This window comes from Medicago sativa, chromosome 3, assembly GCF_051527215.1.
Source record: "Medicago sativa cultivar Bolivia chromosome 3, Bolivia_mono, whole genome shotgun sequence".
Classification (NCBI taxonomy): domain Eukaryota; kingdom Viridiplantae; phylum Streptophyta; class Magnoliopsida; order Fabales; family Fabaceae; genus Medicago; species Medicago sativa.
The window spans coordinates 48,336,148-48,352,516 of NC_140751.1; the positions used below are offsets into that span (position 1 = coordinate 48,336,148).

The 16,369-nt window shown below is 38.9% G+C and overlaps 2 non-coding genes across 2 annotated transcripts; one reads left to right on the top strand and one right to left on the bottom strand.

Moving 5' to 3' along the window:
• Positions 1 to 958: 958 nt before the first annotated feature.
• LOC146937874 (small nucleolar RNA R71) lies at positions 959 to 1,065 on the bottom strand. The gene has a single exon (XR_015033615.1). It is a non-coding gene; the product is annotated as a small nucleolar RNA R71 (small nucleolar RNA).
• Positions 1,066 to 9,426: 8,361 nt separating this feature from the next.
• Positions 9,427 to 9,533, top strand: LOC146937875 (small nucleolar RNA R71). Its single transcript, XR_015033624.1, has one exon. It is a non-coding gene; the product is annotated as a small nucleolar RNA R71 (small nucleolar RNA).
• Positions 9,534 to 16,369: the final 6,836 nt, after the last annotated feature.

Below are 16,369 nucleotides of genomic sequence, written 5' to 3' on the forward strand. Positions count from 1 at the left end.
GTCCCAAAGGCAATCACCCATGAGAATAGGTGTGGTTGTTGGAGGGATACACTCACTGACTTCGAGAGAAGCTGTGATATGCTAAAGAGAAACTTTTCCTTAGAAATTAAGATTAACATGGAATTATAAAGTTTAAGGCTTGCTTGTGAAAAGATTCGTTATTATGATGAACCAATGATCCCAAGGCTCTTTATTATTATTGTTATTTACTTTCAAACAACTGCACTCTCAAACTTCTTATTTCTTTCTCCCTAATCATTTTCTAAAAGTTAATTAGATTGAACAACTCCCTAGTGGAACGATACTCTACTTACTACTATTACTTCGATAGGCCGTGCACTTGCGGTTTGGCCCTATCAAGTTTTTGGCGCCGTTGCCGGGGAGTTAACTAATTTAATTAACTTTTTTTTTTCTAGTGATTAGAATCCTCTCTCTTCTTCTCTTTCTTTTCCTTTTTTATTTTTATTTTTCTGTTATCTTTAACTTCTTGGGTTACCAATTTTTTATGCGAAAAACAAGGAATCGAGTTGTAATAATCAACGAGATCGAAAGGTATTTGCATAAACGAAAGAGAGACGCACGAAATAACACCGCCATGGCTAATCGCACTCTCAAAGAGTATGCAACGTCGTCTATGGCTGAGCCACAAGCTGTTATTGTGTACCCAACGGTTGAGGATGACAACTTTGAAATTAAGCCTGCCCTACTTAACTTGGTGCAGCAAAACCAATTCTTGGGATCCCCCACTGAGGATCCCAAGCTTCACATATCTGTTTTCCTACGAATTAGTGGAACCATGAAGGAGAACCAAGAGGCTGTAAGACTTCATCTCTTTCCCTTTTCCTTAAGGGATAGAGCTAGCGCTTGGTTCCATTCCCTCGAAGTCGGTTCCATTACTTCATGGGATCAGATGAGGCAAGCATTCCTTGCCCGATTCTTTCCACCATCTAAAACCGCTAAACTTAGAGACCAAATCACTCGGTTCAACCAAAAAGATGGGGAATCTCTCTATGAAGCGTGGGAGCATTTCAAAGAAATGCTAAGACTTTGTCCCCACCATGGCCTAGAGAAGTGGCTTATAGTCCACACTTTTTATAATGGCTTGACTTATACCACTAAGATGTCTGTTGATGCAGCTGCAGGTGGAGCTCTCATGAACAAGAATTATACGGAGGCATATGCCTTGATTGAAGACATGGCTCAAAATCATTACAAATGGACCGACGAGAGAACCATCACTAGTTCTTCATCCTCCAAAAAGGAGGCAGGTATGTACGAAGTCTCTAACTATGATTACCTTGCTTCTAAAATTGATACACTAACTGAAAAACTTGAAAAACTCAATGTTAGTGCTATCAATTCTGCTTCTACTCCTTCTTGTGAAATTTGTGGTATAACTGGTCGTGCTGGTGTTGATTTCCAACAAGGTAGTGCTATTAACGGTGTTGAGCAAATGAACTATGCTCAATACAACCAAGGGATGAGACAAAATCAAAATTTTTATAAAAACCAAAATCCCTATGGACAAGTAGCACCACCCGGTTACGCAAACAACCAGAGATTCACTCAGAAATCTAATTTGGAAATTTTGTTGGAAAATTCTATTGCCAACCAAAACAAACAACTTCAAGAACTCAAAAACCAAACTGGATTTCTGAATGATTCTCTTTCCAAGCTCAATACCAAAGTTGATTCTATCTCTACTCATTCTAATATGCTTGAAACAAAAATCTCCCAAATAGCTCAACAAGTGTCCACTCTTTCTCAAGCACCGGGAGTCTTTCCTGGTCAAACCGAAGCCAATCCCAAAGCCCAAGTTAATGTCATATCTTTTGGGGGTAGTAAGTTAGGCGAAACTTTTGCTAAGGTTAAAAACATTGGGAAAGAAAGCGTCAAGCCTTTAGGTGATAAAATTGTGATAGAAGAAGCAAAACCACTTGAAGAAAACAAAACTCCATCCCCCTTAAATCTGGATAAGCTTAAACTAGAGGGTAAGTTTGAAAAATTTGTCAACATACTTAGGAAGATTTGCATTAAACTTCCCTTTGCTAAAGCTTTGTCTAGGATGCCTCTATATGCCAAGTTTTTAAAGGAAATTTTTTCAAAGAAAAGGGCTGTAAAGCATAGTGAGACAATAGCCTTGGCCAAGGAAACTAGTGCAATCATTCAAGAGGCACCCCCTAAGCTTAGAGATCCAGGTAGCTTTGTCATACCATGTGAAATTGGGAATGAAACCATAAACAAAACCTTATGTGACTTAGGAGCTAGTGTTAGTTTGCTGCCTTTGTCTCTTCTTAAAAGGATAGGGATATGAGAGTTGAAACCTACCGAAATAGAATTGAAGTTAGCTGATCGTTCTACCATGAAACTAGTAGGATTTGTTGAGGACATACCTGTTAAGATAGAAGGGATATACATCCCAACTGATTTTGTAGTCGTTGACATTAAAGAGGACGAAGACGTCCCTATAATCCTAGGTAGACCTTTCCTAGCCACTGCGGGAGCTCTTATAGATGTCAAGAGCGGTAGGATAGTCTTTCAAGTGAATGATAAGATGGTAGGATTTGAGTTGGAAAATGTTATGAAGGGTCCCGCTCTTTATTCTTGTTGCATGCTTAACGATCATAATGTGAAAGAACGTTTTATAACGTCATCTACACAATATGATATCTTTGATCCATTCTAAGGACTCTTTCTAACCATCAAGCTAATGACACTAAAAGAGCGCTTCGTGGGAGGCAACCCACGCATTTATTTGCTTTATTTTGTTTGTTTTCCTTTGTTTTAAGTGTTTTGTAGGTAATTGTCCGAGTGTGATTCAAGAAAAGTTGAAAATTTTGAAGCCCCTATGTCCAGAAGGTTGGCACGGCCCGTGCTAAGGTTGGCATGGCCGTGCCAGATATTTCAAGTAAAAAGAGGCCAAAACTCCAGTAAGTTGGCACGGCCGTGCCCGACCTCTAGCCCCTATATACTCACATTTTTTCTCTTCTTCTCCCTCATTCACAAACCACAACCTTCTTTCATCTTCTAAACCTCCCTCTAAACCTCCATAACTATCAAACCTCAAACCTTCATATCTCCATCAAATCTCCACCAAATCACTCCATTCTTTCACTAAAACAATCACAAACTTCATTACAAACACAAACCACCAATCAAAAACAACTTTCATCCACTCAAACACACAATTCACCAAAACCCTAATCTTTCAAAACCCAACCCAAACACCACAAAATCCTAACCAATCTCCACATCTAAACCCATAAACCTTACTAAAACATTAACCCCAATCCTAAACCAACCCTTTCTACTAAAACTCTTCCCAACCCTAACCTTCACCCAAAACTCAAGGTCAACCAAAGCTCAAGGTTCAATGGCTTCAAGGAGAAGTGGCAAGGAGCCAGCAAGTGATAGAGTCAAACCGCAAGCGCACGACCTATCGAAGTAATAGTAGTAAGTAGAGTATCGTTCCGCTAGGGAGTTGGTCAATTTAATTAACTTTTAATGAATGATTAGAGGAGAGAAAGTTGATTAGAAAGAGTTTGATTGCTGAAGGTAAAAACAATAATAATAAAAGGGCCTTAGGATCATTGGTTCATCTTAATAACTAATCCTTCACTTGACAAAACCTAAACTTCTAATTTCATGGTTTACACACTAATTTCTAAAGACCGGTTTCCCTTAGCCCCTCACCTTTCCGATGAAAGTCCGGTGAGAGTTTACTTCTAGCAACCAAGCCTATTTCACTGACATGATTACTAGAAGATGCATAGAGGATTGAAACTACTCTTTGTCTCAATAGTTGCAAAGACTATTTCACTGTTTTGCAACTATTGTCTAGATTCACTTGTTCCAACATCAAGACTCCGCTCTCGCTTTATGAATTGATGTTTGGGATGATGGATTAACGATTATCAAACCCTCCGCTTTCGCTTCCACAGTTTGATAATTGTTAATCCACGTTAAGACGGTGAATCTAGATTAGAAATTAGGGTTACATAGAAATTAGGATTTAGACATGTTTTGTTTAGGATTGAGTCATTAGACTCCCCAATAATCCTAAGACTAAGAGGTCTACTCACTCATGTTCATCGTAGACATGGAGGAAGAAGAGAGAAATACGGTAAAATAAATTGCAAAGAAAGTAAAAGGGAAAATAAAGACTTTTATTAAAATTGCAATTGAAATAAACAAAGGTAAAGGATGATTGTTCATGGTGGAGAGCTACTCTATTTATAGCTTTACAATCGACTTAGAAACTAAGCAACTAAAAGGGTAAAACAGTAAAGCTGCAACAGGGTAACTTGGCCTTGAAGAAAAAGCAGCAAAAGTGGCTTCTGGAGGTGGCACGGCCGTGCCACATGTTGGCACTGGCCGTGCCAAGCTTCTGACTTGGTGGGAACATATTTTTGTCCCGTATCTTCGTATTCTTGTGCTGTATTTGCTCCAGTCCTCTTTCTTTTGCTCCAAGACACCTTCCACCATATATTTATTCCTAAAATAAAATAAAACATAATTTGAAGTAAAATATTCTAATATAAAATAAAATGCAATAAAACTAAATCAAATCTAAAATAAAACTAAACTAAATAAGGCAATAATTAATACTGTCTATGACTCATCAAACTCCCCCACACTTGAATCTTTGCTTGTCCTCAAGCAAAAGGCAGCAAACATAGTAGCAACAAAAGATTTGATTATGGCAATATTAAGAACAAATGTCTCTAGAGAAAGGCCTTGCCTCAAGTACACTAATTACAATTTCAAATACTTCTCATGAACCTATTCTACCCAACATCAAGTCTCAAGTGAGTGTGTGTGTGCAGTCCAACCCTTTTCTTGCTCCTGTATAAGACAGATATTATGAGGAATAGGTTCTATCCTTAGTGCTAAAGTAACCGAGAAAAGTCCTTTCTTCATTTCATATAAGAGTGATGGGAATTCGAGTTAAAATTAAATTAGATATAACAATTAAGCACAAGGGGCTGCAGATGCTTAGGGGCTATCTATCCTCGTAGGGAGTCTTCTCGGATGTAATTGTCCTTTCCCCCTAGATTCAAAATCACCCTAAGTAGTGCTGCAAATTTATTGTTTGTTTCATCTCCGCGTAGGAAGTCTTTTTGGATGTAATTGTCCTTTCCCCCTAGCATTGATGAATTTGTTTCACTTTAGGTTCAAATTAGGGAGTCACCACCACAATTAGGAAGTTAGGGATTGTCCTTTCCCCCACATGTTGGTGCCATTCTCCCGCCCCATTATAACTTTAACAATTTGGAATATAACAATAAGGCACAATTGATTAATTTCCCACACAAACTTATACTACTTTTACTCTTAAGACTTTAAAGGGTCTAAGTTAACACTAAAGATAGAACGTGTTCCTTAAAATACCTATTCATACATTTACTCAAGGATTGCAACCGGGTGCTTTTCTCATTGGAGAATTTCACAATAAAACATGATATGGGTATAGCAAGAACACAAGAAACACAAGAAACTATTTTCATGTACAAGAGGCGACCTAAAGAAGAGACAAAACAAAAATTTTCATGCCATATTTACATTAAAAATAAGCTACTTAGTCATGCCTCTTGCTATAAAAACAAAACAAAAGAATAAAGTTCAAGGGAGTTTGGACACTACGACTCTAGACACTTTATTAGGCCCCCCCACACTTAGGAGAAGCATTGTCCTCAATGATTCAAAAGAAAAAGAAATTAAAAAGAAGGAGAAGGGGTAAGAAGAAGATGGAGTAGAAGAGGTAGAAGAAGAAGGGGAGAAAGAGTGAAGAGAAAAGAAGAGAGGGAAGAGGAAAGCTCACATTTTATTGAGGTCCGTAAGGAGGACCTTGGAGGTTGAATTGGTGCATCATCCTTCGGAGCATTTCATTGTTTTCTTCCGACAAGCGGTTGCCCCTTTGGACATCATTTCTCAGCCCCAAAAGTTCCACACCTTGCCTTTGTTGCTCGGTGCTTATCCTCTCCACCTCAGTTTGCATCCATGCCCATCTTTCATTATTAGTAAGTTCTCCGGCATTATGGTCATGGTGCTCCTCCTCATGGTGCAAGTTAGCACCTTCTCCTTCATCATGTTGCTCAGGTACCTGTTCATTATCAACATACAACAAATTCTCCTCCACCGCGGTGTTAGTCCGAGATGGGTTAGGGAGCAAAAATAGAATAGGCACATTGAGTTTAAGGGCATATTGCATGGGTGGATGATGTGTGATAAATTTCATAGAGATTAATGTCTCTATGTTAAGCCTATTGTTGCCCTGAATTTCATTTATCCCCTCCTCCTCGCTCACTCCAAACTTCCTAGCAATGAACGTAATAACACCTCCCACCACTATGTCAGCTACAAGATTAGGCTTAGTTCCTATTGATGCGAGGTAGTCAAGTATGTAAAAACAAGTATTCACGGGATTATTAGTAAGCATAGCCCAAAGCATAAAGATTTCATCCGTCCTACATGTTCCTACTTCTTTCCTACCCCAAATGGTACAAGCCATTACTCTCTGAAGGTACCTAAGAACTGGGTTGTGGATGTTACTAGCCTTGTTGGATCGTGGAACATATTGGTTTCTACAGGTGATGCGTGTCCAAAAGCTAGCAGGGTTATAGTCTTCCGGCTTTAGAGCTTGATTCCAAGAGTCATGGATGAACCCCGCATTTGCGAAGCCCATTTCATTGCAAAAGTTTTCAAGGGACATCTCGTAATCAATATTCAAAAGCCGGAAGGAGACTCTATGATCGGGGTCATCTAAATTCAACTTATCTTTCGTGAATTGTATAGAACTTAAAAACTCATAAGTAAAATTTTCATACCCTCTCATAGGACTAAGCAGCTCACCCCATCCTAATCTATTCAGCAATTCAAAAGCATTGTCCCTAATCCCTAAAGTATTCATAGTAGGAGGATGAGGGTACCTACAAGGATGCAAAGGTTTAGAGATAAGGATTTTATACCTTTCTTTTTGGTTGTTATCCTTGAAGGTGATGCCATGATTCTTTGCCTGTGCTCTTCTCTTTGACGGTGGTCCTCCGGAAGATGTTGCCGGTTCCTTGCCACTCCTTCGTGAAGCCATTAGACCTTTGACCTTGATTTGATTTTGGGGTTTTGGTGAAGGTTAGGGTTTCGATGAGAATTTGAGTAGAAAGGGTTGGTTTTGAAGTGGGGTTGATGTTTAGGTGATGTCTATGGTTTTAGATGTGGAGATTGTATAATGTTTGGTGGTTTTGGGGTTAGGGTTAATGGAGATAAGGGTTTGGTGAATTATGTGGTTGAGTGGGTGAAAGATGTTTTTGAGTGGTGGTTTTTGTTTTGGGTGAAGTTTGTGGTTGATTGGTGAAAGAATGGAGTGATTTGGTTATGAATTGAGGGAGATATGGTGGTTTGAAGGTTTGAAGGTTATGGAGGTTTAGAGAGAAGTTTGAAAGTAGAGAGAGATTTGTGGTTTGAGAATGAGGAAGAAGAAGAGAAAATTTTTTGTATATAGGCACAAGAGGTCGGGCACGGCCGTGCCACCTATTGGCACGGGCCGTGCCATCTTTCTGACTTCAACATCATGTTTTTCTTTAAAAACTTGGCACGGCCGTGCCATACCTAGCACGGGCCGTGCCACCTTTCTGGTCCTGGGGGCTTCAGAATTTTTCAATTTCTTGATTTTTTTCGAATCACACTTGGACAATTACCTACAAAACAACTTAAAACAAAGAAGAACAAAACAAAAGCAATTAAATGCGTGGGTTGCCTCCCACGAAGCGCTCTTTTAATGTCATTAGCTTGACGGTTAGAAAGAGTCCTTAGAATGGATCAAAGATATCATATTGTGTAGATGACGCTATAAAACGTTCTTTCACAATGTGATCGTTAAGCATGCAACAAGAGTAAAGAGCGGGACCTTTCATAACGTTTTCCAACTCAAATCCTACCATCTTATCACTCACTTGAAAGACTATCCTACCAAGTTTAACATCAATGAGAGCTCCTGCAGTTGTAAGGAAAGGTCTACCTAGGATTATAGGGACGTCGTCGTCCTCTTCAATGTCAACGACTACAAAATCAGTGGGGATGTATATCCCCTCTATCTTAACAGGTATGTCCTCGACAAATCCTACAAGTTTCATGGTAGAACGATCAACTATCTTTAGTTCCATTTCGGTAGGTTTCAATTCTCCTATCCCTATCCTTTTAAGAAGAGACAAAGGCAGCAAACTAACACTAGCTCCTAAGTCGCATAAGGCTTTGTTTATGGATTCATTCCCAATTTCACATGGTATGGCAAAGCTACCTGGATCTCTAAGCTTAGGGGGTGCTTCTTGGATGATTGTACTAGTTTCCTTAGCCAAGGCTATTGTCTCATTATGCTCTATAGCCCTTTTCTTTGAAAAAATTTCCTTTAAAAACTTGGCATAAAGAGGCATCCTAGACAAAGCTTCAGCAAAGGGAAGTTTAATGCAAATCTTCCTAAGTATGTTAACAAATTTTTCAAACTTACCCTCTAGTTTAAGCTTTTCAGGATTTAAGGGGGATGGAGTTTTGTTTTCTTCAAGTGGTTTAGCTTCTTCTATCACAACTTTATCACCTAAGGGCCTGACATTCTCTTTCCCAATGTTTTTAACCTTAGCAAAAGTTTCACCTAACTTACTACCCCTAAAAGATATGACATTAACTTGGGCTTTGGGGTTGGCTTCGGTTTGACCAGGAAAGACTCCCGGTGTTTGGGAAGATGTAGCCACTTGTTGGGCTATTTGGGCGATTTGTGTTTCAAGCATTTTAGAGTGAGTAGCAATAGAATCAACCTTGGTATTGAGCTTGGAAAGAGAATCATTCAGAAATCCAGTTTGGTTTTTAAGTTCTTGAAGTTGTTTGTTTTGGTTGGCAATAGAATTTTCCAACAAAATTTCCAAATTGGATTTTTGAGTGAATCTTTGGTTGTTTGCATAACCGGGTGGTGCTACTTGTCCATAGGGATTTTGGTTTTTATAAAAATTTTGATTTTGTCGCATCCCTTGGTTGTATTGAGCATAATTCATTTGCTCAACACCATTAATAGCACTACCTAGTTGGCAATCAACACCAGCATGACCAGCTATACCACATATTTCACAAGAAGGAGTAGATGCAGAATTGATAGCACTAACATTGAATTTTTCAAGTTTTTCAGTTAGTGTATCAATTTTAGAAGCAAGGTGATCATAGTTAGAGACTTCGTGTATACCTGCCTCCTTTTTGGAGGGTGAAGAACTAGAGATGGCTCTCTCGTCGGTCCATTTGTAATGATTCTGAGCCATGTCTTCAATCAAGGCATACGCCTCCGTGTAATTCTTGTTCATAAGTGCTCCACCTGCAGCTGCATCAACAGACATCTTAGTGGTATAAGACAAGCCATTATAAAAAGTGTGGACTATAAGCCACTTCTCTAGGCCATGGTGGGGACAAAGTCTTAGCATTTCTTTGAAACGCTCCCACGCCTCATAGAGAGATTCCCCATCTTTTTGATTGAACCGCGTGATTTGGTCTCTAAGTTTAGCGGTTTTAGATGGTGGAAAGAAACGGGCAAGGAATGCTTGCCTCATCTGATCCCATGAAGTAATGGAACCAACTTCGAGGGAATGGAACCAAGCGCTAGCTCTATCCCTTAAGGAAAAGGGAAAGAGATGAAGTCTTACGGCTTCTTGATTCTCCTTCATGGTTCCACTAATTCGTAGGAAAACAGAGATGTGAAGATTGGGATCCTCAGTGGGGGATCCCGAGAATTGGTTTTGCTGCACCAAGTTAAGTAGGGCAGGCTTGATTTCAAAGTTGTCATCCTCAACCGTTGGGTACACTATAACAGCTTGTGGCTCAGCCGTAGACGGCGTTGCATACTCTTTGAGAGTGCGATTGGCCATGTCGGTGTTATTTTGTGCTGCTCTCCTCCTTCTATGTAAGAACCTTTCGATCTCGGGTATGAATACCGCTTGATTTCTAGTTCTTCGCATACAAGGTTGAGAACCCAAGAAGTTAACGATAACGGAAAAATAAAAAGGTAAAAAATAAAAAAAGAAAAGAGAAAGAAGAAAAGAGTTCTAATCACTAAGAAAAAGCTAATTAAATTAGTTAACTCCCCGGCAACGGCGCCAAAAACTTGATAGAGCCAAACCGCAAGCGCACGGCCTATCGAAGTAATAGTAGTAAGTAGAGTATCGTTCCGCTAGGGAGTTGGTCAATTTAATTAACTTTTAATGAATGATTAGAGGAGAGAAAGTTGATTAGAAAGAGTTTGATTGCTGAAGGTAAAAACAATAATAATAAAAGGGCCTTAGGATCATTGGTTCATCTTAATAACTAATCCTTCACTTGACAAAACCTAAACTTCTAATTTCATGGTTTACACACTAATTTCTAAAGACCGGTTTCCCTTAGCCCCTCACCTTTCCGATGAAAGTCCGGTGAGAGTTTACTTCTAGCAACCAAGCCTATTTCACTGACATGATTACTAGAAGATGCATAGAGGATTGAAACTACTCTTTGTCTCAATAGTTGCAAAGACTATTTCACTGTTTTGCAACTATTGTCTAGATTCACTTGTTCCAACATCAAGACTTCGCTCTCGCTTTATGAATTGATGTTTGGGATGATGGATTAACGATTATCAAACCCTCCGCTTTCGCTTCCACAGTTTGATAATTGTTAATCCACGTTAAGACGGTGAATCTAGATTAGAAATTAGGGTTACATAGAAATTAGGATTTAGACATGTTTTGTTTAGGATTGAGTCATTAGACTCCCCAATAATCCTAAGACTAAGAGGTCTACTCACTCATGTTCATCGTAGACATGGAGGAAGAAGAGAGAAATACGGTAAAATAAATTGCAAAGAAAGTAAAAGGGAAAATAAAGACTTTTATTAAAATTGCAATTGAAATAAACAAAGGTAAAGGATGATTGTTCATGGTGGAGAGCTACTCTATTTATAGCTTTACAATCGACTTAGAAACTAAGCAACTAAAAGGGTAAAACAGTAAAGCTGCAACAGGGTAACTTGGCCTTGAAGAAAAAGCAGCAAAAGTGGCTTCTGGAGGTGGCACGGCCGTGCCACATGTTGGCACTGGCCGTGCCAAGCTTCTGACTTGGTGGGAACATATTTTTGTCCCGTATCTTCGTATTCTTGTGCTGTATTTGCTCCAGTCCTCTTTCTTTTGCTCCAAGACACCTTCCACCATATATTTATTCCTAAAATAAAATAAAACATAATTTGAAGTAAAATATTCTAATATAAAATAAAATGCAATAAAACTAAATCAAATCTAAAATAAAACTAAACTAAATAAGGCAATAATTAATACTATCTATGACTCATCAGCAAGCTCTTCCGGAGGACCTCCACAAAAGAAAAGAGCACCGGCTAAGAATCATGGCATCACCTTCAAGGATAGCAACCAAAAAGAAAGGTATAAAGTTCTTATCACTAAACCTTTGCATCCTTATAGGTACCCTGATTCTCATACTATGAATGTCTTAGAGATTAGGGACAATGCTTTTGAATTGTTGAATAGATTAGGATGGGGTGAGATGCTTAGACCTATGAGGGGGTATGAAAATTTTACTTATGAGTTTTTAAGTTCCATACAATTCAAGAAAGATAAGTTGAATTTCGATGACCCCGATCATAGAGTCTCCTTCCGGCTTTTGAATATTGATTACGAGATGTCCCTTGAAAACTTTTGCAATGAAATGGGCTTCGCAAATGCGGAGTTCATACATGACTCTTGGAATCAAGCTCTAAAGCCGGAAGACTATGACCCTGCTAGCTTTTAGAAACACATCACCGGTTTAAATCAATATGTTTCACGTTCCAACAAGGCTAGTAACATTCACAACCCAGTCCTTAGGTACCTCAAAGGGTAATGGCTTGTACCATTTGGGGTAGGAAGGAAGTAGGAACATGTAGGACGGATGAACTCTTTATGCTTTGGGCTATGCTTCATAATAATCCCGTGAATACTTGTTTTTACATGCTTGACTACCTTGCCTCAATAGGAACTAAGCCTAATCTTGTAGCTGACATAGTGGTCGGGGGGTTATCACATTCATTGCTAGGATGTTTGGAATAAGTGAGGAGGAGGGGATAAAACCAATTGAGGGCAACAATAGGCTTAACATAGAGACGCTAATCTCTATGAAAATCATCAAGCTTCATCCACCCATGCAATATGCCCTTAAACTCAATGTACCTATTCTATTTTTGCTTCCTAACCCATCTCGGACTAACACCGAGGTGGAGGAAAATTTGTTGTATGTTGATAATGAACAGGTACATGAGCACCATGAAGAAGGAGAAGGTGCAAACTTGCACCATGAGGGAGAGCACCATGACCATGAATCCGGAGAGCTCAATAATGATGAAAGATGGGCATGGATGCGAACCGAGGTCGAAAGGATAAGCACCGAGCAACAAAGGCAAGGTGTATAACTTTTGGGGCTGAGAAATGATGTCCAAAGGGGCAACCGCTTGTCGGAAGAAAACAATCAAATGCTCCAAAGGATGATGCACCAATTCAATCTCCAAGGTCCCCCCCTATGGACCTCAATGAGAAAATGTGAGCTTTCCTCTTCCTCCCTTCTCTCTTCTCTCTTTCTCCTACTCCCTCTATCTATCTCTTCTACTCCTTCTTCTTCTACTTCTCCTTCTCCTTCTACTTTTTAATTCTCTTTTGTTTGAATCATTGAGGACAATGCTTCCCCTAAGTGTGTGTGTGTGTGTGTGTGGGGGGGGGGGGGGGGGGGCTAATAAAGTGTCTAGAGTCGTAGTGTTTCCAAACTCCCTTGAACTTTATTCTTTTGTTTTGTTTTTATAGCAAAAGGCATGATTAAGTAGCTTGTTTTTAATGTAAAGTATGGCATAAAATTTTTGTTTTGTCTCTTCTTTAAAGGTTGTTTCTTGTACATGAAAGTAGTTTCTTGTGTTCTTGCTATACCCATATCTTGTTTTATTGTGAAAAATTCTCCAATGAGAAAAGCACCCAGTTGCAATCTTTGAGCAAATGTATGAATAGGTATTTTAAGGAGCACGTTCTGTCTTTAGTGTTAACTTAGACCCTTTAAAGTCTTTAGAGTAAAAGTAGTATAAGTTTGTGTGGGAAATTAATCAATTGTGCTTCAATGTTAAATTCTTAAATGTTAAAAGTTAAAAGGGGCGGGAGAATGGCACCAACATGTGGGGGAAAGGACAATCCCTAACTTCCTAATTGTGGTGGTGACTCCCTAATTTGAACTTAAAGAAAATTAATTCATCAATGCTAGGGGGAAAGGACAATTACATCCAAAAAGACTTCCTACGCGGAGATGAAATAAAAAGAAAATTTTGCAGCACTGCTTAGGGTGATTTTGAATCTAGGGGGAAAGAACAATTACATCCAAAAAGACTTCTTATGAGGATAGATAACCCCTAAGCATCTGCAACCCCTTTGTGCTTAATTGTTAATCTAATTCAATTTTAAAATCCCATCACTCTTATATGAAATGAAGAAAGGACTTTTCTCGGTTACTTTAGCATAAGGATAGAACCTGTTCCTCATAATATATGTCTTATACAGGAGCAAGAAAATGGTTGGATTGCACACACACACTCACTTGAGACTTGATGTTGGGTTGAATAGGTTCACGAGGAATGTTTGAAATTATGATTAGTGTACTTGGAACAAAACCTTCAAAGAGACTTGTGTTTTCAATTGCATTGCCATAATTAATCCTTTTAGTTGCTGCTATGTCCATTGCCTTTTGGTTGAGGACAAGCAAAGATTCAAGTTTGGGGGAGTTTGATGAGTCAATAATTAGTCTAATTTAATGCATTATTTATTAAAGATTTGATTTATTTTATTGCAATTTATTTCCTTTTTGAATATTTTACTTCAAATTGCTTTTTATTATATTTTAGGAACGAATATATGGTGGAAGGTGTCTTGGAGCAAAAGAAAGAGGACTGGAGCAAATACAGTGCGAAAATACGAAGATACGGAACAAAAATATGTTCCCACCAAGTCAGAAGCTTGGCACGGCCAGTGCCAACATGTGGCACGGCCGTGCCACCTCCAGAGGCCACTTTTGCTGCTTTTTCTTCAAGCCCAAGTTACCCTGTTGCAGCTATACTGTTTTGCCCTTTTAGTTGCTTAGTTTCTAAGTCAATTGTAAAGCTATAAATAGAGTAGCTCTTTCGACATAAACATTCACCTTTACTTTAAATATTTCAAGTATTATTTCAATAAAGTCTTTATTTCCTTTTACTTTCTTTTCTCGCAATTTACTTTATCGCATTCTCTCTTCTTCCCCCATGTCTACGATGAACATGAGTGAGTAGACTTCTTTGTCTTGGGATTGTTGGATAAGTCTAATGACGTAATCCGGATCAAGCCAAAGCCTTAAACCCTAATTATATGTTACCTTAATTCCTAATCTAAATTCACCGTTTTAACATGAATTAATTATTATCAAACTGTGGAAGCGAACGCGGAGGGTTTGATAATGGTTAATTCATCATCAAGGTTTGATATCCGAACAAGTGAATTTAGACAAGGTTTGCGAAACATGAGAATAGTCTAGCAAACCTTGGGACACATAAAGTTTCAATCTTCAAGGGTCCCAAAGGCAATCACCCATGAGAATAGGTGTGGTTGTTGGAGGGATACACTCACTGACTTCGAGAGAAGCTGTGATATGCTAAAGAGAAACTTGTCCTTAGAAATTAAGATTAACATGGAATTATAAAGTTTATGGCTTGCTTGTGAAAAGATTCGTTATTATGATGAACCAATGATCCCAAGACTCTTTATTATTATTGTTATTTACTTTCAAATAACTGCACTCTCAAACTTCTTATTTTTTTCTCCTCTAATCATTTTCTAAAAATTTATTAGATTGACCAACTCCCTAGCGGAACGATACTCTACTTACTACTATTACTTCGATAGGCCGTGCACTTGCGGTTTGGCCCTATCAATGATCAACCTTCAATCCCAAAGAAGAAGAGAAAGACAGTTGTGAGAAAGTTGAAAGAATCAGTTTATGTGGCTGAAGATGAAGAGCAGATTGTAGCTGCTACTAATTTGGTTACCAAAGAAGTAAGGAAGAAAAAGGCTGAAGATGCTGCTGCACTTCAGAAGGCCTTGGAGATTGCAAAAGATATTGAAGTCCCCACATCAAGCATTGTAAGGGAAGATGCTGGTGTTATTGCAAAGAGAGTGGTTCAAGCTACTGAAGATCTACAAGAGATGGTAACTTCAGAAGAAGGAGTATGCTGATGATTGTTGAGAAGGCTGCTGAAGAAGCTCAGAAGGATGATGCTGCTGGTTCAGGAGCTACTGCATCAGAAGCTGATATAGTTAATCCTGATTCTCCACACATTGAAAATGTTATAGTAGTAGAATCAGATTCAACCCCATCCATATCATCTCAATCCTCCTCATCTACATCCTCTACAGATATAGATGATGTACCCTTAGGCCAGATTTACTCAACCATTCACAAAGGCCTTTCACCATCAACCCAACTCCACAAAAAGCCTTCTAAAAGCATCCCATTTAATCCTATGATCCCTAGTGTTGATGAAAGGATAGTGGATATGTCAGAAATGAGGAACAAAGTCTGTGAGAGACTACCCTTCAACCATCCTTTTCAACCACCTATGATTCAACCTTTAAACTTTATTCTTGCTGATGCAGAAATAGTAGGTGAACAAGTAGGTTCTGACACTGTAAATGTAGATGAATCATCATCATCATCTCATCCTACTTCAACCTGCCAAACTTCAGAAACATCAGTGTTAGCGACTCTGGTTAGTCACTATTCTGGTGAACTACAAGGTGTTGAGACTAACCTACAGAAAGCCTCTGAAGTAGCTTCTGATGAAGTTGCTTTAGAAAGCCCCCAACACCAAACACCAAACCTACAAATGGCCTCAACAACTTGTCCTGAACATGTCTCTACCTCTGTACATGTTGTTCCTGAACCTTCTATTCCTGAACAACTTGTTCCTGATCAAACTATATCACTTGATATCCCTGAAACTGTCAGTGAACCTGATCAACCCTCAACCAGCAATCAAACTCCAACCTCCATAAATAGCCAACCTTCATCATCAACCTTAGCTATTCAGCATGTTGCTCCTGCCAAACAAAATGTCCCTTCTCCACCCACATTGTTTCTAGATTCTACTATTTTAACAGATGTGTATGAGAATATCTTTAAGGAGTTGAACAAGTTAATTCAAGCTAGGAATGACTTGATTCACAAGGAAAGCTATGAGAAGCAATGGCAAAGATTGAAGGAAAGAGTTGACTATATCTTGACTGCACTTCAAAGAACATGTTTTGATGATCAAGACATC